Here is a 26,347-nt window from a genome sequence, read left to right as displayed (position 1 = left end):
GTAGAGCCAAAAGATGTGAAAATTTCAGTTTTTAACCAGAAAGAAAACATCTACAAAGTTGAGGCCAAGGAGAGTATAGCTGCTGAAAGCTTTGCATTAAAAATTAGCCAGATATTTTGCATCAGGACAATAGAAAAGATGACTTAAAAGCATATCAGGAATGTCTACCACAGGCTTAATGATACATAGGGTTAAAGCCCTCTGAAAGACTTTGCTTTAAAAAGATTGGGGGAAGGGGGAACTTCCTGCATGTCCTGCTCATTCAAGACTAAGGAAATGTATTTCAGAGTTCAGCCAGCCAGACACAGACACTGAGGTACCACTGACACTAGGTCCAGTGGGGCCAGGCTACTGCTCACACTGACGGTCGGCCTTGGTGCTGTCCATGTGGTGCAGGTTGTACACACAACAGAATGCGTGAGTTATGGGGTCATGGAGCCTTCAAACCAGATTTCAGAAAAAGGCCTGGAAATTCAGGCAAAAAGTATGACAGGTCCCCAGTCCCTACAAGAATTCCCCTGAGTGTGCAATACATAGTTATGAGAGTGAAGCTGAAGGTATGGCGGAGACCCCAGGCAGTTGGAGTTGCCAGGAACATGGAGCATCTGCTGAAGAAAACTGAAAGCAGAGAGCAGAGCCACCCCAAGAGAGAGGCCATGGCTTCTGCAACCAGCAAGGATGCAGGGATGGGGCTGCCCAAGCCCTTTACAGCTCATGTTACATCACAGTCTGTTGGAGTACTAGACATGGAGCTACAGAATTTATTATTTTCCCATCTAGTATTTGATTTTATCTTGGTCTAATTCCTTTCTGTTCCCTGTTCTTCCCCTTCCAAATGGGAATGTTTAACTTGTGCCATTGTATGTCAGAAGTACTGAACTTTCTTTTTATCTTAATAGGGATTCACAGCTAAGTGTTTGTCTTTTATGTCATAGGAGGCTTGGATACTTGGACTTTTCACCAATGCTGGACCTGTTAAGACTTTGGTAACTCTTAGAGATGGACTGTATGTTTTTGCATAATGAAATGTACATGAACATTTGGAAGCCGGGACAGAATAATCTAAAATGCCCCCCAAAGTCTTCTTATGTGTTCAGGGGTAGAACTTCTAGAAGGTGATTAGATCACAGAGGGTCCATAGTTGTCATTGGATGAATCCCGTGAATTTATAGGTAAATGTACTGTTGGGAGGTGAAGCCTGGTAAGAAGAGGCAAGTCACCAGGAGTTTGTAGAGGTTCCAGTTCTTAATTTGTTGGCCCCAAGACAAAGTGGCTTCACAGAAGAGAGCAATTCATGGCTGACAGAAGACAGCAAAAGCAACAAGAGAGAGCAGAGAGAGACCAGTCTCTTTCTGCCCTTTATATTGTACACAGACTTCCTGCCCTAGGGCGGGTATAGCACTTGTACCCTTAATCTCATGAAAAATAGAAAACAAGACCTAAACAGTCACAGGTGAGCAGATTTATATACAAACAGCTGTTTTACTGAATACATCTTTATGAAGCAAGCCAGGAGGTAGGCAAAGATACTTAATGCCAGGCTGAACGTGTATGTGTGAGTGAGTTAGTGCCTCCCCACTTTAGGCAGGAGCCCCCCACCCCCATGCCCACAGTATCTATTCTGACTTCCTGCCTCTGTGCTCTGCAGATCTTTTGCTGGGCTCCATCCCAATAAGTCATTCAACTTTCTGGAGGCTGGAGAGTCTTCTGTGAGAGTCTACTTATTCTGTGCCAACTCAGGAATTCCCTCTGTGAGCCTCTGGGCCATTTCAACGCTTAACCTCTTGGTAGACCCATCTCTCCGTGAGGCCTGGTCTGCTTGTAAGAATCATACCGTTGTGTGTGGTCATCCTCCCAAAGCCTCATGAGGTCATGGCGGGCAGGCCTTTGGGAGCAGCTGAATCTAGAGTTTGAGATTTTAATTTTTTAGTAAGAACATGGAGTACCTGCTGTATACAAGCATCATTTTATTTATTTACTTATGTATGTATTTGGTTGTTGCAAGGTCTCACTGTATAGCTCCGACTCCTAGTAATACTCATGGTTTTAGCCTCCCCAGCAGTGGGATTATAGGCACGTGCCACTATGCCTGGACTCTCACCGGCTTAGCCCTCCCTGGAGGTGAGGTTGGCATAGCAGGTAGTGCCAGGGATCAAACCGTAGTCCCTGCACTTGCCTAAGCTTGCCTAAGCAGATGCTGTAGTCCCCTGAGCTATCTCGCCGGCCCCTACAGGCATCATTTTAAATAGTACTAAAATAAATAAAATATCTGCCTTAATGGAGTTTGTAGCCCTACTAGGGAGCCCATACAATAATCTATTTTTACTAAACTGAAATGAGAACCTCACTATGCCAAAAATTTTCAAAGTTATTGTGATAGCGTTTCACTAGTAATGTTAGATTATATGGTCAAAAGGGCATCTCAGAGTAAGTGGCATACGGATTAAATCTTAATGGCAAGAGGAAGCCTAGGCTGCCAGAGGAGGTAGGAATGAATTTTTTAGGGAGGAGGACAGCAGGGCAATGACACTGAGGTAGGACCTGCTTGAAACTGTTGATAAGCAGAGCACTGTTTGTGGCTAGAGTATAGTTAGTGACAAATCCAGGGGAAAGAGATGAGCATGCAGTAGAGGAGCAAGAGGAAGAAGTTTGGTTTCCAAGTATAGGTAAATGAGTAGCCATTGGAGAATTCTAAATCTCGAAGTAGCATGATATTCTTTATGTTTTAACAAGCTAACTGGCTGCTCTGTTGAGAATCGAATGTAAAAGTTCAGAAGTACAGGCAAGGCCACCAGGTAGGAATTAAGGGTGGCAATCATGGAGAGGGCATAGAGGATCAGGAAGCATCCTGTAAGTAAAAGCAACAGGACATGCTCGAGGGGTGGATGACATGTGAGGAAGTCAAGTTCAGTCGATCCTCGTAGTCAGCGAGGTAAAAGATGACCTAACCAAGAAGATTGTAACTCCAAATTTCCCCATTACTTATTCATGCTGCTTTTCCATACTAAAACTTACAAAGAAAGGAGTAAGTATGCAGTGGTTGACATCTCTAGTGCCAGGGGCAATTAGAACAAGTGGACAACAAGAGACCAGAAGGAAAGTTAAAAACTTTGGATTCTCTTTGGAAGTGGTAGCTATTTCATTCACTGATTCATTCATCAAACATGTAATACCTGCTAGACAAGTGCTATGAATATAAAAAGATGAGCTTGAACTGTACCTGGGATACTCTGTGTCATCATGGGAATATTCACAGACAGCCTACCACAGAGCCACATTTTTGTGTTAAGACCTCTATGGACTCCAAGTCGGGCAATAGCTATGGCAGCCACATAATTTCTCAGTTGGCTGTGGTCTTCCTACACAGGAAACTTCAGGCCATTTCCTGAATGTGTTTCTGGAAAGAAAGCAGACAGTCGTTCTCCATGCTAAGTGTTCGCACTTGTCCTCTTCAGTCCTGCACTCACTCCCAGGACTAAGTGGTATACAAAGGCCTAAGCTTGCCTAAGCAGGTGCTGCAAAGAAACTCTTCCTCTTTATGAAGGATATTAAGGATGTCTACAACACTCTACTTTTTACTCTCCCGAGATTCAGACTGCATTAATTTGTCATTGAGTATTTCCATTTTAAGACGCTGTTAATTCCAGTAAATTTTGACGAAGGTTGGAAGCCCAAACACTTTAATGAAGCCGTAAATCAAGAAATCACAACAGCTCTCTTCAAATGTCCTTACAGCAAATTATTTGCTGCTTCATGGCCTTTTCATGCCTGTATTTTAAATTACAGTTTTGATCATACCTGGCCTTGAAGCTGTACATATCAAAGGGCAAGTCCTATGGACAGACATCTTTGCTCTGTCATTATCCCTGCCCCTTGTAGCGGCAGTGGCCGAGGGACCTGGATATTTGGGTCACATCCCAGGTTGATAACCAGTCTCCACTCAGTATAGCCTCATGTTCTCATCTTTAGAATTCTGCTGCTGTTACCCTGTGTGCTGAAATGAAAAAGTGTCTTACCTCTGGACTAACTTCCTTTGGGTATGTTTTCCCAGTGTCTTAAAATATTCACTTACTTATAATCTCAGACTTAATACAGTTTTCTTGGGCACAGTAGATCTCTTTTTCGACATATTGTATCTGTTCTATATATTGTCATGTATTATTTAAATACATTTATTATAAAATGGAACATGCACAAGCTTTGCTGATTACCAAGGAGTTCGCCCTCTGGGCATATTTTTCTATGAACTGCATCAATCTCATGTATCTTCCTCCTTCCCACTTTCATTTACTGAGCATTATAGTACCAGGCGTTACTATAGTAACATGAAAAGATTGTTCAAACAAAACTGAGAAAGAGACAGCACTGAGCTTGCATCTTCACTGTTTTTGGTTGCTGTGAGCCCACCAACCAAGATACAGGGAGAGGAGCTCTTGCCTGGGTCATTAACTGCCATTAGAAATGGGGTTGCTGTCATATCTTCAGATTCTTAAGAATTCATTTCATCAGCTGTTTACTAAGCCCCACTGTGTATGAAGCCTCTCTTTCTACTGGGGATGCATAAGAAGATATATTTTCTGCCTTCAAATACCTCACAGGCTAGCATGCCCCTCTCATTTAAAGGGTTTTGTGTTTTATTTTTATAGAAATACTGAACAAAATGCCAGATTCAATCACTTTTCTGCCAGAAATCTTTGCTTCCAAATCTCTTAAAAATGGGCTCTTGTTTTATGATTATAATATGAACTTTGGTACTGAATACCCTACTAGTGAGATGAAAATGGGACCTTCCCTTTGAAATACTTAAATGAGCCTTCCATGGTCCTGGAGCTCTTACCACTGCAGAGCATAAACAGTGGCTTACAAACCTTTGTGTGTCCCTTATTTTGTTCCCTTGTGACCATCCTGTAAAGTTCCCTAGGTGAAGTAGAGGACACATGTGTTACACAAAACTCCAGATAGCTGTGTGATGAAGTTAGAAGTTTTGGGGGGTTTTTTTGAAAAAAATAAAAATACTGTGATCATAGATGAAGGAATTAGAATAACAGGTGAAAAATTCACTGAAATGTATTTGCCCCAGTAAGCAAGTAAGTAGCAAAGAGCATTTATGCAATCTGAAGTTAGGTTATTGCTTAGATATTTGCTACCTTTGAAAACTATATCACTTTTTGTGATATTCTCCATATGATACTGTTCACTGCATTTAATTCTCTTCTAATTACAGTTAAAGTAGAGTAAATCATTTCAGTGCTTAGAGAATATGACTCGTAAGTATAAAGTGAGATCTGCTCCCCAAGTCCCTGAGCACTTCAGCCTTGCTCCTTAACTTACTAGAAAGCATGTGGAGTGGCAATACACAGAGATTCAAATGACCCTAAACAGTCAAACCTGTTGGCCTAGTTCCCCAGGGTGATACAAGGCCCCCACAGCTTGAAGGAGGAGAGATTTCTATGACTCCTGGTTGCAGCCCTTAGTGAGCTGTCTCCAGGGCAGAACCTGCATGGTGGAAGAGCCTGGCAAAGTGCCAACCTGGGGCAACCACGAAGCAGAGAAGCGGGGAGCCAAGGCAAGAATACAACCTTACAGTCTGCACCCCCAGGGGCCCCTGCCTCCTCTGACCAGGCCCCACCTCCCAGCATCACGTTCAGTTCTCCAACTTCCAGTTACTTTTCAGATGCACAAGACTGGGGTAAAATTTTAGATCTAAGCCATGACACTTGTGTTTGAATTTTATCATTCATTCAAGCCCCAGGAATAGCAGATTTTAAAATAAATGAATGACCAAAGTTAGCAAAGAAGATTGAGACGAGCATAGATAGTCCCCAGAGTGTGTAATACAGAGTCGCAGGCAGCGTGCCAGAAGCATGGAGAAGTCAGTCTCTCAGGCGTCTTTCTCTGGACAGCACAGCCTCTGCGAGAGGGTGAGAGGTGGGCTACGAAAGTCATCCCAAGCTTAGAGGGGAGTTTCTACCTTTCATCTCTCAAGACTGAGCTGTGCTATTTCAGAGAAGTTATTGGTTGTACTGTGGAGTGGTCGATATCCGGTTAGTGTCTGCCTTATTGATGACTGGAGTATCAGAGACCTGGCGTTAAAAAATCTTAAGAGTTTAGATTCTTCTGAGACATTGTTGATATACTTTACTTTTCCTGGTGGGAAGTTAACGGGGAACTGAATGCAGGCTCTATGTGCCAAGATAAATCCCCAACCTATACATTTTCTTTGAGAAGTGCCGATTCACTGAAAGAAGGCTGTCCCTTTCTGCTGCCTTCACAGTTAGGAATCGTTTCCTCACGCATTCACATTCTCTTGTGCAGATTGTTCATGAGCAGGAACCACACTTGCAGCTATTATCTGTAGTTAGAAATTCATTCCATGAAGCTACAGTTTATTTTCTCAGCAGGAAACTAGCTAGCTTGAAGTTGCAGAATATTTTTAAAATTTAAAAAGAATACTCTTTCTAGACAGCTTTCTGTTCTTGCTTCTAACCCTGAGGTTTGAAGTTCTTCCATGAAACTATGGAATATTTCATTAAAATTTGTGTTCTCCAGCACACACCCTGTTGGCAGACAGGAAGTTGGCCCTGGGTTGCAGTGAACTCTGTAAACTCTGCTACGTGTGGCACCCCCTGTGGCAGCACTTGCATATGGAATCTATCCTTCCATGTAGTACACTGATTCAGAGTCCTGTGGAGGCCTCTGTGGCACAGTGTCCCTGGCATTTGATCCTCATCTCCCAGTTTCCCTCTCTGCTGCCATCCATGGCCAGCAGAGGCACAGTGAAAGGATATCTCATGTCTTTGACCTGAAGTAAGGAGGTGGAGTGCTGAGGTGTCTGCTATTGAGCTTCTGTAGAAAGCCTTTCTGAGACCACTGAAAATGAGAGGAATGTTCAGGCTATTTTCCTTCTAGATTCTCGAGTTCTTTTATATTAGCATAGGTGGCAGGGAAACTATATACTTTATTATTTGACTCACCATACAAACATCTTCACGGACCTAGAATTAAATTTTATGCTTTTGGCTATACATGAAGCATTCCTGCACTTTTTCTTTAAAATAAATAAAATAAAACCATCAAAGCCATTATCTAGGGACTGGGAAGATGGCTTGGCAATCTAAGCACCTGCCTAGCAAGCACAAGGACCTGAGTTCAATTCCCAGCACCTCCTGCTGTGCTGGCCCTGAAACCGGGCATGGTGGCACACACCTGTAATCCCAGTGCTGGGGAGGCTGAAACAAGAGGATCACTGCAAGTCTGAATTGCATAGCAAGACCCTGTATCAAATAAACAAACAAAGACACTGTCCATTATATCATTCAGTACCTCTTATGTAAAGACTGTAGACTATATTCCTCCTTAAAGTTTCTTACTAGAGCAAGACTGTCTTTACTGATAAATGTATTTGTTGCCTCCTTCAACTATTGAAGATCATATAATCCATTCAGATCTGTTTTTCCTGAGCTCCAGGGAAGCTCTTAAAAATATAGGTATAGCTGGGCATGGTGGCACACACCTATAATCCCAGCATTTGGAAGGCTGAGACAGGAGAATTACCAGGAGTTCAAGGCCAGCTTGAGCTACATACCGAAACCCTATCTCAAGACTGGGGGGGAGGGAGGGATGGAGGGAGGGAAAGAACCTTATCTTTTTTGGGATCAGATGGTGGGCCAGTTACCTTGTGGGGCTTCTCACAGTAAATGTCTCACAGGAAAACCATTATTTACATTGTGGTCATCAGGAAGGAAGGAAAAAGGGAAGGAGAGAAGAGAGAAAAGAAAAAAGAAAAGAACGATGTATGTTCATTTGCAGCTTTCTTAGCCAAGCCTGGGTTTTCTGGTGTAATATTTTGCTACCTAACCTTATCACCATTTGTCCTTTTAATGTACTTCCCTATTTAAGAATTTTGAGGTTTAGTTTTGTTTTAGTAATTGTTTGTTCTAGAAAACCTCCTATTCTTTTTGAGCATAGATTGGACATTAACAAACAATGAATGTAACTTGAATATAAAAAGTCACCCATGGATATGTTTAAAATATACATGTCTGGAGCTTACCTTAGGACTCCTGACTCAGAAGCTCTGGAGGCAAAACTGAAATGGAAATAGATTTTTTAAATTTTCTCTGATGATTCTGGTATGTTCTGATTAAAAGTCACTGAAGTAAGTCAGTGAATGAATTCTGTGACCAAAAACTAGAAACGAAGCGCTCCATGGACTGAATTACAGCTTTCCCCTGGAAGACAGCTGCTCAAGTGAGCATCTGGTAGATGTTTCAGGAATTTCCAAAGACAAGACATGAATTGTGCTGTGGAGTCCTAATTCCTGGACAGTAGACTTCGTTCATTTCTTCAAGTATACAGTGAGTGCCTGCTATATGCCAAGTCCTGTGACTGGCACTAAGGATATAATCCTTATATTATTATAGATAATCTCCTTATATTATCTATAAGGATATAGATAATGTCTAGACATTAAAACAAATAAGACTCCCAAAGGCATTATCACAGCCTAGGGAAGAGGCATAGGGCCTAGTCTCAAAGGTAGAGGTCCAGAAGGGCTTCCCAGAGGAAGGAACTCAAAAGCTGCCTCTCAAAGAATGAGCAGGAGTTACTAAACTGCAGGGTATTCCCAGAAGAGAGACCAGCATGCTATGGGAAACTCTGCATGGCAGAAGTCATCCATAGCTACACAAAAGCCTCACTCGAAACACAGTGCTTAAGCCAACAAACGTTTCTCATCTCACCATTTCTGTGGGCCAGAAATTCAGGAGTGACAACTGGAAGCTTCTAATTCAGGCTCTGTCATGTGGCTGCCGTCAAGCTGTTAACAGGGGCTGCAGCTATATAAATGTTTGATGGAGCTAAAGATCTTCTTTTAGAATGTTTCTCTCAGTGGCTGTTGACAGGAGGTCTTAGTTCCTCACCACATGGGTTTCTTGATTATCCACTCCTGGGTTCTCATGACCTGATACCTGCCTTCACCTGGAGTGAATGATCTAAGACATGACAAAGCAAAAGCCAAGTACTGGGCTGGGGATGTGGCTCAGTGGTAGAGCTCTTGCCTTGCATACACGAGGCTCTGTTTTCAATCCCCAGCAATGCAAATTACATACATATATACATACATACATATTTTAAAAGCCAAGTATTTTTTTTTCTCTTTTTGAAGGTCATACTTCTACCTCATTTTATTTTATTTTTTTTTCTTTTCAAAGTTTTATTGATAAACAGATAGCAATGAGACAGTTTCAAATCAAATCGAAAGTAGTTTCAACAAATAATACACTGCATATATTCTTCTTAGTGGTTAATTGCTGTACAAGATGCAGACTTGTGATCCTACTTACAAACACCATTAGAACAAATCATTCTATTCATTAAGAGAATGCAACTATATATCTATCCCAACCACTTTGAATACACAGATACAAAATGGACATTCATAGTTATACCCCAATTTTTTTTTAAGTTCCGTTGTTGAATATTATAGGTGTGTAAACTCAGCAAAATACTCTAAAAGAGTACAGAAGCCCATAATAGCATTGGGTCTTCTGTTTAATTGGCAATGTCAGAAATTATTGACGTGAGTCCCCCACAGCTCAACATAACAACATGGCTTTACTTCCTATATTTCATCTTCATACTTTTCTACTGGATGGTTAAGACCAGGGTAAAGCAGAACCTATGCAACAAGAGTTGTAGCTTTTTGGTTTGAGAAGGTCAGTGAAATGCCCTCAGGATTTATCCTGAGATCCTGTACCTCAGATTGTAGAACCTTTGTCAGTGCAGCCATGTGGATGAGTCACGGCCATTGCTTGGCCAATGTGCTCTCTGTGAAAGCCTGAGAGAAAAAGCCAAGTATTTTTATGACTTAATCAAGGAAATCACTCAAAATCTTAGTAGCCACACAGATCAGTCCTGTTAAATAGTAGATGGAGCTACACAGGGACACAAAACAGGGATCATTGAGGAGGTCTTGGTGCTGGTTACCACACAAGGACATTGTACTTCAGATGGGGAGTGGCAGAGAAAGCTGGCTAGGTGCAGAGCCCATTCTTGAAGGAGTCAGAGTTCCCCAGTGGGTGCGGAGGCTTCATCTCTAAGCAACAGGGAGCCACTGCATGAGTGGTGATAAGACAATTGATGGTGCCCCTTACATCTTAAAAGGGAACTGTATGGGGAATGGATTTGGAAAGCCAAGGCAGGTTAATGACTAGCCGAAGTCCAGCAACATGATGTAGACCCACATCAGAGCGGCTGTAGAAACAATTTGGGTGCCAGTGTTGAGAAGAAAGAGAGAAAACTGACTCTCCCCTTAGATATATTTTTTCCCTTTCAAACCTGCAGTGCATATTGTAAACATATTGTATCAGAATCTACAGAACAGATCAAGATAGCTCTGGGTATCCACAGTGTCACTAGAGAGGTGAGATAATTTTATGGCACAGTATTTTTCTCTTTTATTATACTGTGTAACCAAGTAAATAAGTCTTGCCTGGAGAGGAAATGTATTGAATACTTCCTTGCTGTAAAAATCTGGACTTTTTCCAACCAAGTTTTTGTTTTACATCAGAGTCTGAAGAATGAGAAATCTAGATTTCCAGAAAACAGGCCATGAGAAATGGAATAATATGCTAAACAGGGTTGTGAAAAGCTGCGAGATAATGCACATCCTGGAAAATGTCCTGATTTCCAGATGGTCTTTCCAAGCCTCACCTTTTCCGGGATCAGATGCTGGGTCACTTAACTCCTGGGGCTTCACACAGTGAATGTCTGCCAGGAAAACCATTATTTGTGCTATGGGCACGAGGAGCCACCATCCACTGGTGTCTGAGGTTGCAAAGTGCAGCACGGGTTCACCGTGTGCTGCCCCCTGGTCTGCGGCCCAGCAACACTGTCTGTCGTCGTGTGCTTGTGCTGAGTTTTGCTCCCCTTCCATTTACCTCTTCACAATCAGTTATCAGTCTACTTCTGGGTCTCAGAACTCAAGTGAACATGTTAGCCAGTTCTTCAAAGAAAGGGGGCAGCACAGTGAGGCATAATGAGAGGGAGGAAAAAAGAGGGAGCATGAAAGGGAGACAGGGAGAGAGGAAGAAGGAACATACCCAAAAAACTGATGAACAAGCGTCAGTATAAGGAGAGCGCCTTACTTATGGAGAAAGGAGTCTCCTCTTGCAGCCTGTGTGACTTGATGGCTAATGATTTAAGATCAGCCAGAGCCTGAGCCTCGTTCTTCTCCAGCCTGCTTTCTCTGATGATAATAAGGAGATCCTTGATCAGATAAACTCATCAAGGAGTATTGGGTCACTGGTTCCAGCAGCTATTAGAGATTATAAATGGGGGGCTGGAGAGAGGGCTCAGTGGTCTAAAGCACCTACTTGAAACTAGCTTGGCAAAGCATCAGGGACCGCGGTTCAATCCCCCAGCACCACATGCCAGCCAGCCCCTCCCCCTGGTGGGCTGAGCTGGCCACACACACACACCACACTCTCTCTCTCTCTCTCTCTCTCTCTCTCTCTCTCTCTCTCTCTCTCAAATAAATAAAAAAAAATTGAAAAAAAGAGATTATAAATGGGTTCACTGAGATGTGTCCAACAGAGTATTTGCCAAAGTGGACCTAGTTCTGTCTCCTTGACCCTTCTGCCTGTGTTCTAGCCCCTGCTCATTTGATCTCCCCATGCATCGTTGTTCACTTAGTGAGTCCTTGTGAGTTGCCTTTTTGCAATGATACCAAGTTATCAGTTGCCATTGGAATAGCTAGGCACAACTCTGAAGCGATCTCTGAGGCTGCTAGTGGCTATGGACTCTTAGGTAGTGCTTGTCCTCTAGTAACCCCAGCCAGCAGTCCCAAAGGACCCGCAGCATGAGCATGTTGAAGTGTGATATATACTCCTGAGTACCCAGCTCTCCTACCACAAGGTCCTTAGCAAGTGCTGAAAATAAGATTCACCTTTTACTCTGGGAAATAAGCTAGAATACAGGGATGCCAGCTAAGATTATTCCAGACTTACATAAAAGATTTTTTTAAAAACACTGACATTCAAGAAAATCAAGATGACAGAGAGTTTGCTACAAGCCTGATGTCCGACCTTGGCTTTGGAGGTACCCTACCTTACTCTGCTATTTAGTCCCATAACATTGAGCATCTTGTAAGCTGTCCTACAGTTTGCTTTATTGTCTGCCTCCCTCCAATAAGAGGGAAGCTGCATAAGGACAGGGATCTTAGCCTTTCATATTACACTGTATCCCCAGCATCTCCGAAGTACCTGAGTGGGCTGGCCAGATGGTTCAGTGGACTAAAGTGCCTGCTTAGGCAGAGCGTAGCAGCCGGGGCTCAATCCCTGGCATGCTATATCAGCCCTGCCCCTGGAGCACACTGAGGTTTCGACTGAGATTGGGCGTGGTAGCACGCACCTGTAATCCCAGCACTTAGGAGGCTGAAAACAGGAGAATAACTATGAGTCTGATCTACGTAGTGAGAACCTATAGACCCTGTACTAAATACATTTTTAAAAAATCTGAATGGCACATAGTGGCCATTCAGCAAAATTTTTTTAATAAATTGAAGACTATCAAGGCTGTTGAAACCTATTTAGTGCCCTTGTTTAGAGAAAAAGCAATTAAAAGCCCTGACCATTAGTGATTTGGGCAAAGCCACACAGCTACTCTGCAGAGACGGAGCTGGAATTTGAGATATTCCTCTGAAGCCTTTGTCCTTTCCACCACCTCTGTCACTTTCGGCTATAGAACTAGGGTGGAAACTTGAGGTTACTGGTCCTGGTTCATTAAAGGAGTTTTCTGACTACTTCCCAGAGGAAGCTGGCATCCTAAGCATCTTCTCCTCTATTTGTTTTGAAAATTCATTTGTTTATTTTCTTCTAAATTTTCATAGGACAATCAACACAGCATTTTTATAAATGAGCATTCTGAATATGATACAGCCTGCACACTCGCAATAGTCACAGAGACTCTTCCACTATTGTCTTATAAGGATTGCTGTAGTCTGAGTGCTTTTCATTATAAGGTTAGAAAAATACTTTAACCAATGAATAACTGATTTTGTAAGAGGAAAAAATATGTCATTAATACAATGGTTGGTTGTTTAAAAGCCAAAATATTTTCATAATCTTCTGTCACATAATTTTGGTTGGCATGGTCTCTGTTCACATTGCCCTATAGTTTTTCATTCCTATAGATTTTCTTAGTTTAGCTGTAGTTTTTCCAGTTACAGCATGTTCTAGTTGACTGAAGCTTGTTCACTTAACAATACATCATATCTCTTATACTGCACCTGTTCCTTTTCTTAATTTTTCATGTGTATTTTTTTGGCTTCAAGAAAACAAGTTGTTTCAACGATAGATTCTTTTACAGTTACAGTATTATTCTTTAGTTTTGAAAAATCTTCCTGTGTTTGTGTTATTCTGCTTGCACCTGGATTTTGGAGGTCTTGCCTAAGTTCCTCTTTCATTGTCTTTAGTTTTTAGTGGGATGTCATTTTTCATAAAGTTCAGTCATAAATGACCATTTTCTATTTCCCCAAACTATCTTTATGTGCCTTTATTTTTACATAATATACATTATATCTTTTCATGTGTTCTCTAAAATCTTCTTAAGCTATTCTTATATCAAATTTATATTTTCTGTATGGAAGGATTTGATTTGAATTTCCAGGCTTCTGCATTGAAGTTTGGAATTCTCAGTGGCAGCACCTTGCTGATAAATTTGCCTCTGTTTCTTTGGTGTCTGCAGAGACTACTGCTATTTGTTTTTCAAATTCATGAAGTTCATTCTGTAAATGAAAGAGAGCTTTGTTTAATTTCTCTTTCTGATGTTTGTGGTTGTTACTGCTTTGCAACTTGCACTACAGCATCAGTTAATGAAGCTGTTTCGCACTTACACACACAGAGCTGGCTAGGCTCCCGCTGCAGTTTCTCTTCCTCACCAAGGAGGAGGGTGGGCTGCTGTGAGGATCTTGTAGCTGCAGCCTGGGTTTTTTGGTCATAGATGCTAGTGTTTTCTCCCTGCTTCTTATAAGACTGCCTTTTTGAAAATACTATCCCACCACACGTACACACAGTTCTCCAGGCTCCCAAATCACCATGTAGCTCTGTCTAGAAAAAGGTTATAATCTCAGCTGTAACTCTCTTTGATATAGGGTGGCCAGTTTTACTGGTGAATTATTGGAGTTTTGAAGCCTCCAGCCATCTTTTTGGTATAATCTCTGTGTGGATCTTTGAACTTTCCTAGAGTATTACCCTCTGTAACTCTTTGGCTCCTACCACTCCTAATTACTTTAGATAAGCAGCATCCAAGCTCTGGAGTCCCAAACCCTTTCCCAACATCCAACCAGTCTTCTCATGATGTTCTCCTTGCATTTGACCCCTTACTATCTCTAAGGAGCTAAAAAGGGATACTTGTGTAAAGCAGGCAACATGGAGCTCACTTATTGAGGGAGAAGACCCCAGGTGTTCTATAAAAGGATAAAAACCAGGAAACAGGAAGGAGACCAGAAAATAGGCAGGGTTTGAGAACTCTGGGAAGACAAATGTCTGGGGAGTTGGAATGCTTCTATCCTTTAGAAAATAGAAATATTAGAAAACATTGACCATTTTTACCCCTGAACACTGTGTTCAAAACCCTCTCATGAGACATACAAATATTCCCATTAACAAGGCTTTTGTTTTTCAGTACAAAAAATTAAATTCAGCCTTTCAAACGTGATCACTTGGAAGTAATTTCCTACATGATGTTAGATCTTGGGAAGATTGTAGACAACCTTCCTGTCCGTTAAGTGCTGCTCACAAGAGAGAACAAATAGTAGGAATTAACAGTATGGTTCAGTTAGCTCCACAGGGACAGCTTAGCTACTTCAGGAAGGGTCTCATTTGTGAAGGAGAGCCATCAACACCCCTTCCTCTCCTCTGCCTCTCCCAGGGGTGAGAGGAGACAAAGCTTGAAGGCTGCATTTAGGTTATGAGGCAGCAGAAGTATGCTGACCTGTTGTTAGTCACCTCACTCTCTGGCCCGCACACCAGCTCTACTGTGTACCAAGCTCCCCACCAAGCATGAGCCAAGGAGGCAAAATCAAGTCCTCAGGTGCTGGGTAAACTCATGAGTAGATCAGTAACTAATCAACAGCCTTTGGTAAAACTAGAGCATCATAACTGAAACACATTGAAATTAAGTTGTAAATTCTTTGGGACTAAAGAAGGCAGGTAGGGGTGGTAACAGCTGACTTGGTCGTTTCACTTAAAGTAGTTCTCATCAATTAATACCAAACAGAATATTCCCTCCACTAAGACTTTTTGTTTGACTTTATTAGACATCTGATTAATGTTACCTAGATGCCCAAAGAGGCACACTGGACCCACTGCATTTCTTTAGCCATATAAAAACACTTTTTTTTTTTTTTTTGTAAAGAAGGGTTTATTATAAAATCAGAGAGGAGGTCCCTAGGAGCTTCCTTGAGGTTCAGGAAATCCCACAGACTCTGCACTATTTATTGCAGAGAATCATCCAATTTTAGCCCAGGAAGACTAAATGATTGAATAGAGTCACAAAGTAACCATGTAGCCACCACAGGCAGAGCCATGTCAGGACCATAGCCTGTAGTTTTGCACTTTTTATGGTAACTTACCTCCTTTGGAGGGCCACATTTGTCAGTATTGTGAGATAAATAAAAATAAGCCTTATACTTGGAGAGAGGGATGTATGTACGATGTTATTAAGTACTTTAATGGAGTAGGAAGGGACCCTAAAAGGCATTTTGTCCACTTCCCTTATTTTCTTGATAAGAAAAAAAGCCAAGGGTTGGCCAGGTAGCTCGGCAGACTAAAGCACCTACTTAGGCAGGCGCAGGAACCAGGGTTCAATCCCCGGCATGTCACGCTGGCCCCAGCCCTGGGGCACGCTGAGATGCAACTGAGACTGGGTGTGGTGGTGCACACGTATAATCCCAGTGCTTCAGAGGCTGAAACCAGGAGGATCACTGTGAGTCCAGTCTCTGTAGTGAGACCATGTAGGCCCTGTACTAAATATATGCAAAAAAGAAAAAAGAAAAAGAAAGAAAAGAAAAGCCACAAAAGTTAAACTTGATCTTCTCAATGAGTAGAGGTATTTCCCTCTAAGGGGGATTTGGGAATGTGGGGGATCAATTTTTGTTGTCATAAAGACTTGGAGAACAATATTGCCATTTAATAGGCAGATACCAGGATGCTAAACATATTGTATTGAAGAGAGAGTTTCCACAGGAGGGGCCACCCAGCCCCAGATGTCAGAAAGCCCCACATGTTCCTCATTTAACACCTGACTTCAGTTCCTGCAACTAGGCCATGACAGGAACTGGTTGCTGAAGAAGGAATGACTTGGATTTTATTTGCATAACTCTTACATACAGTACTGTAATGTATAACAACATAAAATTACACTATACAGTATAATCAGAATTACAGTACTGTGTAAACAAAGAATATTGTAGGAAAAAGGCATTGGGGCTTTATAAACAAGATGCACAGAGCTGTACAAAAAAAAAAAAAAAAAAAAAAGATGGGGCCTGAATTAGAGAGTTGATAGTAATTTCGAGTAGTGGGCTGAAATTCCAAAGAGCACACCTCAATTGTAAGTCCAAACAGTCATTAAACAAGCAGATCATTAAATGAACATCTTTAATATTTTTTGCCAAAAGGCAAAATAGAACTTATTTTCAAAGGATATCTTATTTTTTCATGTATAACAATCTGCATTTATTCATTCATTCATATACAAAATGCTAAATTTATTCAAATGTAGTCATAGCATCTTCCAGAACATTATTATAACTCTCTAAACTCTGAATTACAACCTTAATTTCTTGAGACTCCATTTCCTATAGAACCAGTGGCCACAATCTCTCATGTCCAGCAATAGAGCTCTCCTTAAATGAGTACTTTTTGTCTAGATATTTTTTTTTAGTGCATCATTACACAGTGTACCAAATTATGAAGATTTGTATTGGACATAACTATGCCCATTTGTTATAAATTATTCATGTTATTTGTGTGTTGTACTAGTCATTTAGCAAAATAAGTCTTGAGTTTATCTCTTTGCATAGGTGTTTACCTCTTGTCCAAAGGCACCAGCTTAGGTATTTACAAATACTTAAATATAATTAATATTATCACTTATTTTAAGTATCAGTGTCAGTAGTATTATTTATTTATATTTAATTCTATATTAACATCATTTTATAATTCAGTACATCTGTCATGTGTTGTAGTAAACATACTAAATGGGTCTATGTGATGAATAGTCTTAACCAAGACTCATTTTTGAGACAGGTTTTATATTACAAGCATTTTGAAAATCATGATGAGGATGATTTTCTAGTTACGTAGTATCTTCAGGGAAATATTGTACTGGATTCTAACATGGCTTATATAGCAGCAATTTATCATTGTGTGTGTGTTTGGGGATGGGTCAAGCCCCCCCTTTAAAATCAGATAAAAACTTCTTCATAGAAGCCTAGACATACACAGAACTTTGCTGTTAATTTTAATGAGTTTATGAGACACTTTAATCCATCCATAAACCCTAGGTTAATAACCTCTGTCTAAAAAGAGACATAAAAGAAAAAGAAATTAAATATATTTATATATTTTCTCATGGATTAAAATTATCTGTGGTCTATCCAATAGAATAAAAAACAAATGTAATTTTTCCTATCAAGTAGGTGCAGTTCTGTTCGGACTAACAGACTCATTCACTCATCAGCAACCTTGGGTTTTAACTATCACTTGAGAATTGTAGCTCTTATTTCCTGGTGTTGGCCACATATCCCTACGTCTGCCTGCAGCCCTGCATAGAGCAGTCTGAAAGTAGGACTGAGGCTGGAGATGGTACTTACTTCAGAGGGCTCCTCTCCCTGAGTGCTGAAGAGTGTCTTCTGCACTAGTGTCTCCTGCCTAAGTGTTGGAAGGCCTGTAGGTTTCAATACTATTCAAGTTGCAAATCATGCACTGGGTTTTTTTGGTTTTTGGTTTTTTTTTGTTTTTGTTTTTGTTTTCTAAATGGACAATTTTTGACTTACTTTTTTTTTTTTGGAACCAGAGATTGAACTCAGGGCCTTACTTACGCTTGCCAGGCAAGCATTTATTCTACTGAGCCATCTCCCTAGCCCCATTGATTTATCAAATTAGTTAAATACAGAATGCCCCATTTTAGGATGCTCTGTTCCTTCCATTTGCAACATGTAGTGAATAATCAAGGTTGGAGGAGAGGAAAGATGTTGTTAGCTCACTGGTACTCTAGAAGAGAGAAGGCTGACAGTCAAATGTAAAATAAAATGGGTCCAACAGACCTATCAACTGCTTTTCAAGAGCCTTAAGGTTTTTTGCTCCTGGAGGCAACCTTCTAGGACTTCTTTTCTTGTCCGTTTTACTAAAGAAGAAAGTGGCTCAGAAGAAGCTGGTTCAGGGCCAGGGAGATAACTCAGGAGAATAAGCACTTGCCTGGCAAGCATAAGGCCCTGAGTTCAATCCCCAGTACTGAAAAAAAAAAAAAAAAAAAAAAAAAAAAAAAAAAAAAGAGGAAGAGGAGGAGGAGGAAGAAGAAGAAACTGGTTAATTGACATTTTCATGGTCAAATCAAAATTCTAGTCCAATCACTTGTATCTCTTGGGCCAAATTCTGGCCACTCTAATACTTCCCACCCAGCTAGTCTATGACTGAGCAGACACATTAATGATGCTAACAAACACTTAAATTTATCTGCTCAATAGGCACCTCCTTAGTTTCAAATTAACAGCTCCCCCGCTGTAGAACCCATCTCAAGTTGCTGGTGGTCGTTTCAGAATGCCCAGGATGAGATTGCTCACTTTAACATAGCTTTTGTAATGATCACTGCTGAATCCTGCCAAGACATGTCTTGATTTAAACTGAAGCTGAGCATTGATTTTCTTCCCTCCTTCTCTTGATCTGAACCCTTGTGTCCAGACTGATGGGATCTAGACCAAAGCTGAACGTGCAGTACCTGAGAATGGCAGCCTGTGAGATCTTGCTGGACCTGACTCAGACTGCTGCTCCTACTCTCAGAGTGGATTCCACAGAGTTGACAGCTTTGTTTTCTGCCTCAACATTCTTCATTCTCTTCCCCTTGGAGACTTCTCTCTGAATTTATATAAAAGCAGTGGTGTGCTGATGGAGTAATCTTTTCCATTGTTTCCTATTGGGGAACTAGTAGCCAGGACTTCATTAACTAAATACCCTTATCAAAGGAAGTCTTGAAGGCAGTAGGCCCTTGCATCACTGACAGTCAGAAAGGTGGAACACATCTTTTCCAGAAAGGGTGTGATTTTTTTCAACCCTGATCTATGTCCAAGAGAGCTGATAAAAGAGCTTACCTGAGAGTCTGCATGAAATCTACTGCTCTGACTCTTTTTACAAATATTGCATCGAGTGGAACTTGTGAACTGATTATCCCTTATGTGCTTCTCCCCGTTAATACCCTGACATACATGAGTCATTGGTTCCAAGTTAGTGTTTGATTTCCTTAATCTAATCAACAAGAATGTCAAGTACTTTGTTAGATTCTCAGAATTATCTCAGACTGCCAGCACCAAGTGAAGGTCTTCCAGGCTTAGGTCTTCCAGAGGGGAAATGAAAGGAACAAGGAGTCACAGGACTAACGCCGTTTAACTTCTGTTCTACAACTAACTGCACACATAACCCATGCCACTTTCTTGCCCATTTTCCAAGCTGGAAGATGAGTGTTTTATACTTAGATATTCTCAAGAACTGTCCTGTTCACTAGAAATATAAGAAAATCCAGTGAAATTAATTTTACTAATTTGACCCAATCTACATAATATTCTTTCAACATGTAATTATATCATTTCACATTCTATTTCCATGTTAAATTTATGAAACTCAGTGGATATTTGTATTTACCATATACTAAAGCTTACACTAGTTATATTTTAACGGTTCCATATGGCCACATTTGGTTAATGGCTACTGCATTACACAATACAGTCCCCAAATCTTCTCTGCCTATTTTTTTTTACTTTGTCATAATCTTTTATTTGAAACTCTCAAAATCAGATGCAGAATTCAGAATTTTTCATTTTAAAAAAGAATCAATGCAAAAAGCTAAACCCTGGGGGGGAACATCTGGAATACCACATTATGATCAAAAAAATAAATATTTCTCTAGCAACAAGTGTAACAATATACACGAAGTGAGATAAATAAAGACAATAAATAGCATCATGTAGTTGGGTGTTGGCTACCAAGAGCATTACAGAAAAATTTCTATTTTGAAAGATTTTGCCTTTTGAAATTACAGATGGCAGATTATGGAGCTGCACCCTGAAAACTATGTGTGCTTAGATTTAGTGTTCACTTAGTGTTCTGTTGGTCAAACCTTGGCCCAGCCATGCAGCTGTCCACTTGCTGGCCACAGACATGGTATGGTAGTTGAGTCTCCATCCTTATTTTAGATGTCAGTAGGGGCAGTAGTCTCCAGGAAACTATAAAGGGTAGTCCATTGGGTACAGACCTAAACTGCCAAATAAAACACAGGACAATCAGTTAAATTTAAATTTCAGAAAAATTTAATAGGAGTATGTCCTGTGAAGTATTTGAATTTTGGACAACGTTTACTCAAAAGTAAACTTGGGGTGCCCTGTACTTTACCGGCCTTGTCTGGCAATCCTTCCATGGCAAAAGTTGCTTTAGCAAATAAGACCATTGCTTCTTGTGGGGCCAGCCAAGGAGGTGTAAAAGAAAATTTGCTCCTCCTGCATACATTTGTTCAGACAAGCCATGTGAAGCAGCTGGAGGGTTAAGGAGAATAGAAATCTGCGAGTTTTAATTCCAGAAACATAAAAATTAGAAATAACAAGGAATTCAGTTCAAATGTGGTATTTGCAGTCCTCACGTGACCAGAGGTCATTGCCCAGGGAACCATAATGAGCCAAAGGCTAATCTAACAGACAGTCTTAAATTAACTTTCTTAAACCCCTTAAGGATATTGTCAGGTCATGAACCACAAATCAATCGTGTAGCCCCTGATGTGAGAGCTTCTGAATCTTCACCAAGGACTCTCGAAAGAAAACCAAGGAGTGTCACTTTGGAATAATGTTTGTTTGTTTGTTTGTTTGTTTGTTTGTTTGTTAATGAAGGACACGGAATGGTGAGCATGTGTTGAGAGCATAGTTCCCTCTAAATGCCTTTAAAATTAAGAGATGCCAATAGAAGGTACTGCCGAAAGACCCGTCTGGCTCAGCCGGGTGCAGGGAGGAAGACCCCCAGGAAGGCTTCAGCTGCCAGGAATAGCATTATTCCCAGTAACACCTGCTGAGATGGGGCCTGAGATGTTTCAGAGTCAGCAGAAGCAGGGGACAAATTTGACAGGGTAAAGAAAGGACAGCTGTTAGTCACTCATTTGGCGGCAGGGTCCACTGAGGGGCCCCAGAACCTGAGTGCCACCCCTTGTTTTGATGTGGTGATGATAACGCACCGCAGCAGCCTGACTTAGGAACTGTCCGGGTGAAGGGCGACCAGCAGCAGGACAGGACAGCAGTTGCACGCTGTGAGCCAGGCTGGAGATGCGTTGCTGGGAAGGACATTCTTGAGACAACTCTCAGTAATGAAAATTGAATATAGGTCATTTATTTCTCAATAATTTTGTCATTTTTTAAAATTCCTAATCATAATTGTACTGCAGTTATGTAAGAAATGCCCTCATTCCTAGTTTTTAAGTGTAGAGTGAAGGAGATTTCGGAGGTCGGGACTTTATAGGGTTCAGAAAACTCCGGGGGAAGGGGGCCAGGGAGATAGCTCAGTTGAATAAGCGCTTCCTTGGCAAGTGCAAGGGTCCGAGTTCAATCCCTGGTTCCGCCAAAAAAAAAAAAAAAAAAACAGAAAACATAGTGCTTTCACACATGCACAGGGAAATATGGCAAAAGCTCACCTCTGGTGAAACTGTAGAAAGGGCACGGAAGTTTATTATTGCTTTTCTTGTAACTTTTCTGCAATAATTTTTTTTTTTTTTTTTTTTTGTGGAACCGGGGATTGAACTCAGACCCTTGCACTTGCCAGGGAAGCACTTATTCTACTGAGCCATTTCCCCAGCCCCTAATAATTTTTTTAAATTAAAAAAAAAAAAAAAACGGCAGCCAACACTGTCCAAAACCAAATGTTCAAAGAAATTTCCCAGGGAGAGGGCAGGATCCCTGCTCCCTGGGCAGGGCAGTGCCAACCTAGGGCAGCTTTGAGTCTCTGTGCCCCTTAACCTCACTGACTCAGTCTCAGGGAGGGGCAGAGCGATTAGAGCCCTAAATCAGAGACCACTAACCCTGGTTGTTCCATTAGTATGGCAATGTTTTAGCTGCTTAATCTGAGGCTCAGTTTTCTAATCTGGAAGCTAGGAGTGCCATCACGTATCTCACAGCCTTGGTGTTAGGATTGGAGGTGATATTTGCAAAGAATTCAGTTGAGTGGCATAGTTATGTATCTTCCTCCCCGAATAAATAGATCTGCTTCCATAGTGTGGTTTGTTGTCTCAAAGAGTCCTTTATTTAACTAGCAGTTAAAGGGAGCAAAGCTAATCAACTTCAACATGGAACATTTTCTAAAAGATACAGATAGATTTACAATGTTTAAAAAGGACACATAAATGAATAGCTGTGGTTTTTCCACCAACAGGGACCTGCACTCTGTCACCAGAGCGGCGGGCCTGAATGCCAGGCTCTGCCTCATGTGTATGCTCTAATTATGCATCCCAATGGAAAACCTCTGCACTTAGTGGCTTTGGGAGGTCTCTGGACATGATTGCTTTTGTAGCAGGCCTAATCATTGCAGACAAAACCATCACAAGCCCTTTCTACAATACCTTTAAAAATATTTTCTTCCACAGCAGCTGCACAGCATTGGAAAGAGAGGTCAGATGATCAGCTCAAGGGTTTGAAATGAATGAATTAACTCCAACTTTAACCTTGAGGCAGATGACCTCACGATGCATAAGAGGCAGAAGTAGAAAGAAAAATTGTCTAGGGCTACTGGGGAATGGCAGTGATACTGAAATAGAAGTCAGATGTCTTAGATTAAAACACTGACTCTGCCATTTAGACCTGGTGGTTTAGAAGAAGCCACTCTGAGCCGCTTGCTTTATTTTTGAAATGGAATGCTGATATTTCTCATAGTTGCTGGATCACTCAAATAAGGTAAAACAGAGACACTTGGTGAACTGCAGGTGCTGAGGCCACCTAACATGGAGTCTGTCTGCTACTTGAAGTGTAGCTATCACCTGCGATATCGGAACATGGCCCCACAGGCCTGTCCCTGACCTGCAGCCAGAATCTGCATTAACCACAGTCCCCTGGCATTCATATGTACATACATGGAAGTTTCGGGGGCTGTGAGATTAGATACACCCCTGAGTTCATTCTTAAGTGGCACCTTTCATGAGGCCTCCCCAGCTTACCTAGAACTAGGCCTTCAGAATGACCTGGGTCATCTTGCAGAGATTTCTCATCTCTGATATGCTTAGAAAACTCTCTTTAGCTTGATATTTTAATTCATAGATGATCCGGACCACCAAAGGATTTTAGATGGTACTAAAGTGGGATCCCATGTCTGGCACTAATTGAACAATGTGCGTATGTTACACTGTTGTACATTTCCATTTGATCATCGTCATTTTATGTTTTATTTTCCTACTTGTTACAAATGTTAGAATACATCTACTCTTTCCATTTCTGTGCCTTTTTTAGAGAATGAATTGCATTGAAGCATTATTTGTAGTAGTGATAAGTGGGACAAACCAAAATGTGGATGGAAGGAGGAAAGGGTTAATAAAAGTGATTCAAGGGAATACTATGCAGCAGTTAAAAGAAGCAAAGCTGATCAACTTTAACATGGACCTTTTTCCAAAAAATACAGATAGATTTACAGTGTTTAAAAAGGACACATAAATGAATAGCTGTGGGGTTTTTTTTTCCACCAACAGAATTGGTGAGGAAAATAGGAGAAGTAACGTGAATTTCTGTCTTTTCTGTATCGTTTGGATTTTTAACATTAAAAATATAATCATTGGTACAATTATAAAATTTAAATACAATTTTTGTAACTAGTGAAGGTTGATGGTTTGTATCCACATCTGGATATATGCAAATAAAGAAAAGGTAAAGACAACAAATTGTTTCTTTCTCAGATGAATGATCCAGCATTCTGTTGTGAAAGTATATTAATCTTTCTGACCCACTGGTTGGCAGGAAATAGAACAAAGACTTGAGGACTAAAAGCCATGTGTTCCAACCTGCACAAGCACCGCCCAGAAAGCTCCGCATTTCAGGTCTTAATTATACTGTCATTTCAGTTTCATCCTCAGAGCTAATTCTGAGAAGTGACAGATTTCTCATATAGTCTGCAATTTAATCACAGTTAACTCCTTACAGTTTAATTATAGAAAAATGCTATTTTTTTAAAGAATCTGGCCAAACAGAAAGCTTCACATAATCAGTAGCTTTTCTCTATAGTCTGCTATTTGAATGTGAGACAGATAAAGACTAAAATCAGGGAACTCTTCCAAAAATATATCTCAAGCTCTGTCAGGGTCAGTACAGATGAAGCTTAATTTTTTACACCTTCAATAATTATAATGCTGTCTGCTGATAACTGATGTTTATAATAATGGCAGTGAGATACTGCAGGTTCCTAATGTGACTTAAGAAATTTCAAAAAAAAGATAAAATTATGTCTGCATTTTCATTCTCTATTTTTGGAAATTAAAATTAAAAAAAGAAGATTAAAATCCATGTGCCTTATACCTGGTGCCTCTCAGGTACCCAGGAGGCTCAGCATCTCAGAACTATACCGTGTGGAGGGACAGCCCTGTGCAGAGGGTTTCCATGTAGCGCTGTGGACGGCCGCGTTCAGGTGCCCCTCACCACATGTACTGCACAGGTCAACTCTAGAGCATTCTGACAGGAGCCTTTGGGCCAGCGGAAGCTGCTTAGTGCTCCAGGATTAGAAGAGGTGCTTCGCCCTCTTTGCCCCACAGCTAGCTGCTCTTTCTTGTCTTCCCATGTGATGTCTTCTCGGGTAAGCCATAAGCTCCCATTTAGAAGAGGCAGCAAGCCGCCCCCTGGAGAGCACAGCCTGTTCCATCCAGCCCCGCCCAGCTCTGGAGACTCTTCGGGTCTCTGTGGGTGAGTTGGAATGATGCTTGGCACTCCACAATTAGCCCTTTTCTCCACTGCCCCAGTCTGTTGAGAGCCCAAGATTTCTAAGTCCTAATTAGCATTAGCATGTTCATAGAATAGAAAATTTATTAACGGAGCCACGGCTGAGGCTTCCAGTCCATGTCATCATCCTGCCTCTCTCAAGGAAACTGGCTTCTAAGCACCAGTGACAGATTCTCCTTGTTACTCCATTCTGTCGCTGCCTCACTACTTAGTCGTGCTTCTTCCCTTCCTGCAGAGCAGGAATTGCTTCCTTCAGTTCCAGCGGCTGAAAAGTCACAGCCACACATGTCTAAGAATGCTGAAGCCCAGCCCCAAGGGCAGTTGCCACCAGTGGCTGCCTAATATTTGACCAGATGTCTTCACTTCTTTCAAAACATGGTTTTCATAGCTTCTTATAATGTCTTAGAAACTTGCTACCTGTGTTGCTCAGATCACCCCAAATCAATGATAATAACCTAATATATTCAAGTCAAAAATGCTTTAAATCTTTCCTTTTCTGCTAATTTTTACAGAACATTTCACTTTGTCTGGGTTGATTCTTCCATTTTTTCTAATTCAGTAATTACTGAATTAGTAACATCTGTTCCCATGCTTTGGCGTATTTTTAATTCAGCAAATGTATATCCACTAGTATTTCTATTCTTTATTTATTCTCGCTTCATTATACAATCTTTGTTTTATAATTTCTTTCTGTTCTTCAAATGGAAGATATTATGTCACTTTGAGTTCTCTAAATGTACTTATTTTAAAATCTTAGACTACTCCATAAAACACATTTCCTCTGGAGCAGTGCTGCCCAATAGAACCATTGAAAATGACAGATACCATATCTGCACTGTCTTATGAAAGCTGCTAGTCATTGAAGCTATTGAGCGCTTGTATTTCATTAAGTTACTTAAATTTAAATAATTCACATAGCCAATGTTGACTGTATTGGCTAATACAGATCTAGAATAAAGTCTTTAAATGATTGCTGATTTTTGCTTTTGATATTAGAAAGATACCATACCTATATGTGTTCTTTAATTTTAATATACAGGCTCATTTCAGAGGAAAAAGTGTTTTGGTGTGTGTGTGTGTGTGTGTGTGAGAGAGAGAGAGAGAGAGAGAGAGAGAGAGAGAGAGAGA

General features: G+C 40.9%; 1 protein-coding gene and 1 pseudogene across 8 annotated transcripts in view; one reads left to right on the top strand and one right to left on the bottom strand.

Annotated features, from left to right (window-relative positions):
• The window catches only part of Tmem108 (transmembrane protein 108), a 352,139-nt gene that overhangs the window by 218,410 nt on the left and 107,382 nt on the right, over positions 1-26,347 (top strand). The window lies entirely within an intron of this gene.
• LOC101562775 lies at positions 13,235-19,495 on the bottom strand (annotated as a pseudogene).

Source organism: Octodon degus, unplaced genomic scaffold, assembly GCF_000260255.1.
Source record: "Octodon degus isolate 3935 unplaced genomic scaffold, OctDeg1.0 scaffold00008, whole genome shotgun sequence".
Classification (NCBI taxonomy): domain Eukaryota; kingdom Metazoa; phylum Chordata; class Mammalia; order Rodentia; family Octodontidae; genus Octodon; species Octodon degus.
The sequence above is the reverse complement of the archived record's forward strand: the minus strand, read 5'-3'. Positions and strand labels throughout refer to the sequence as shown.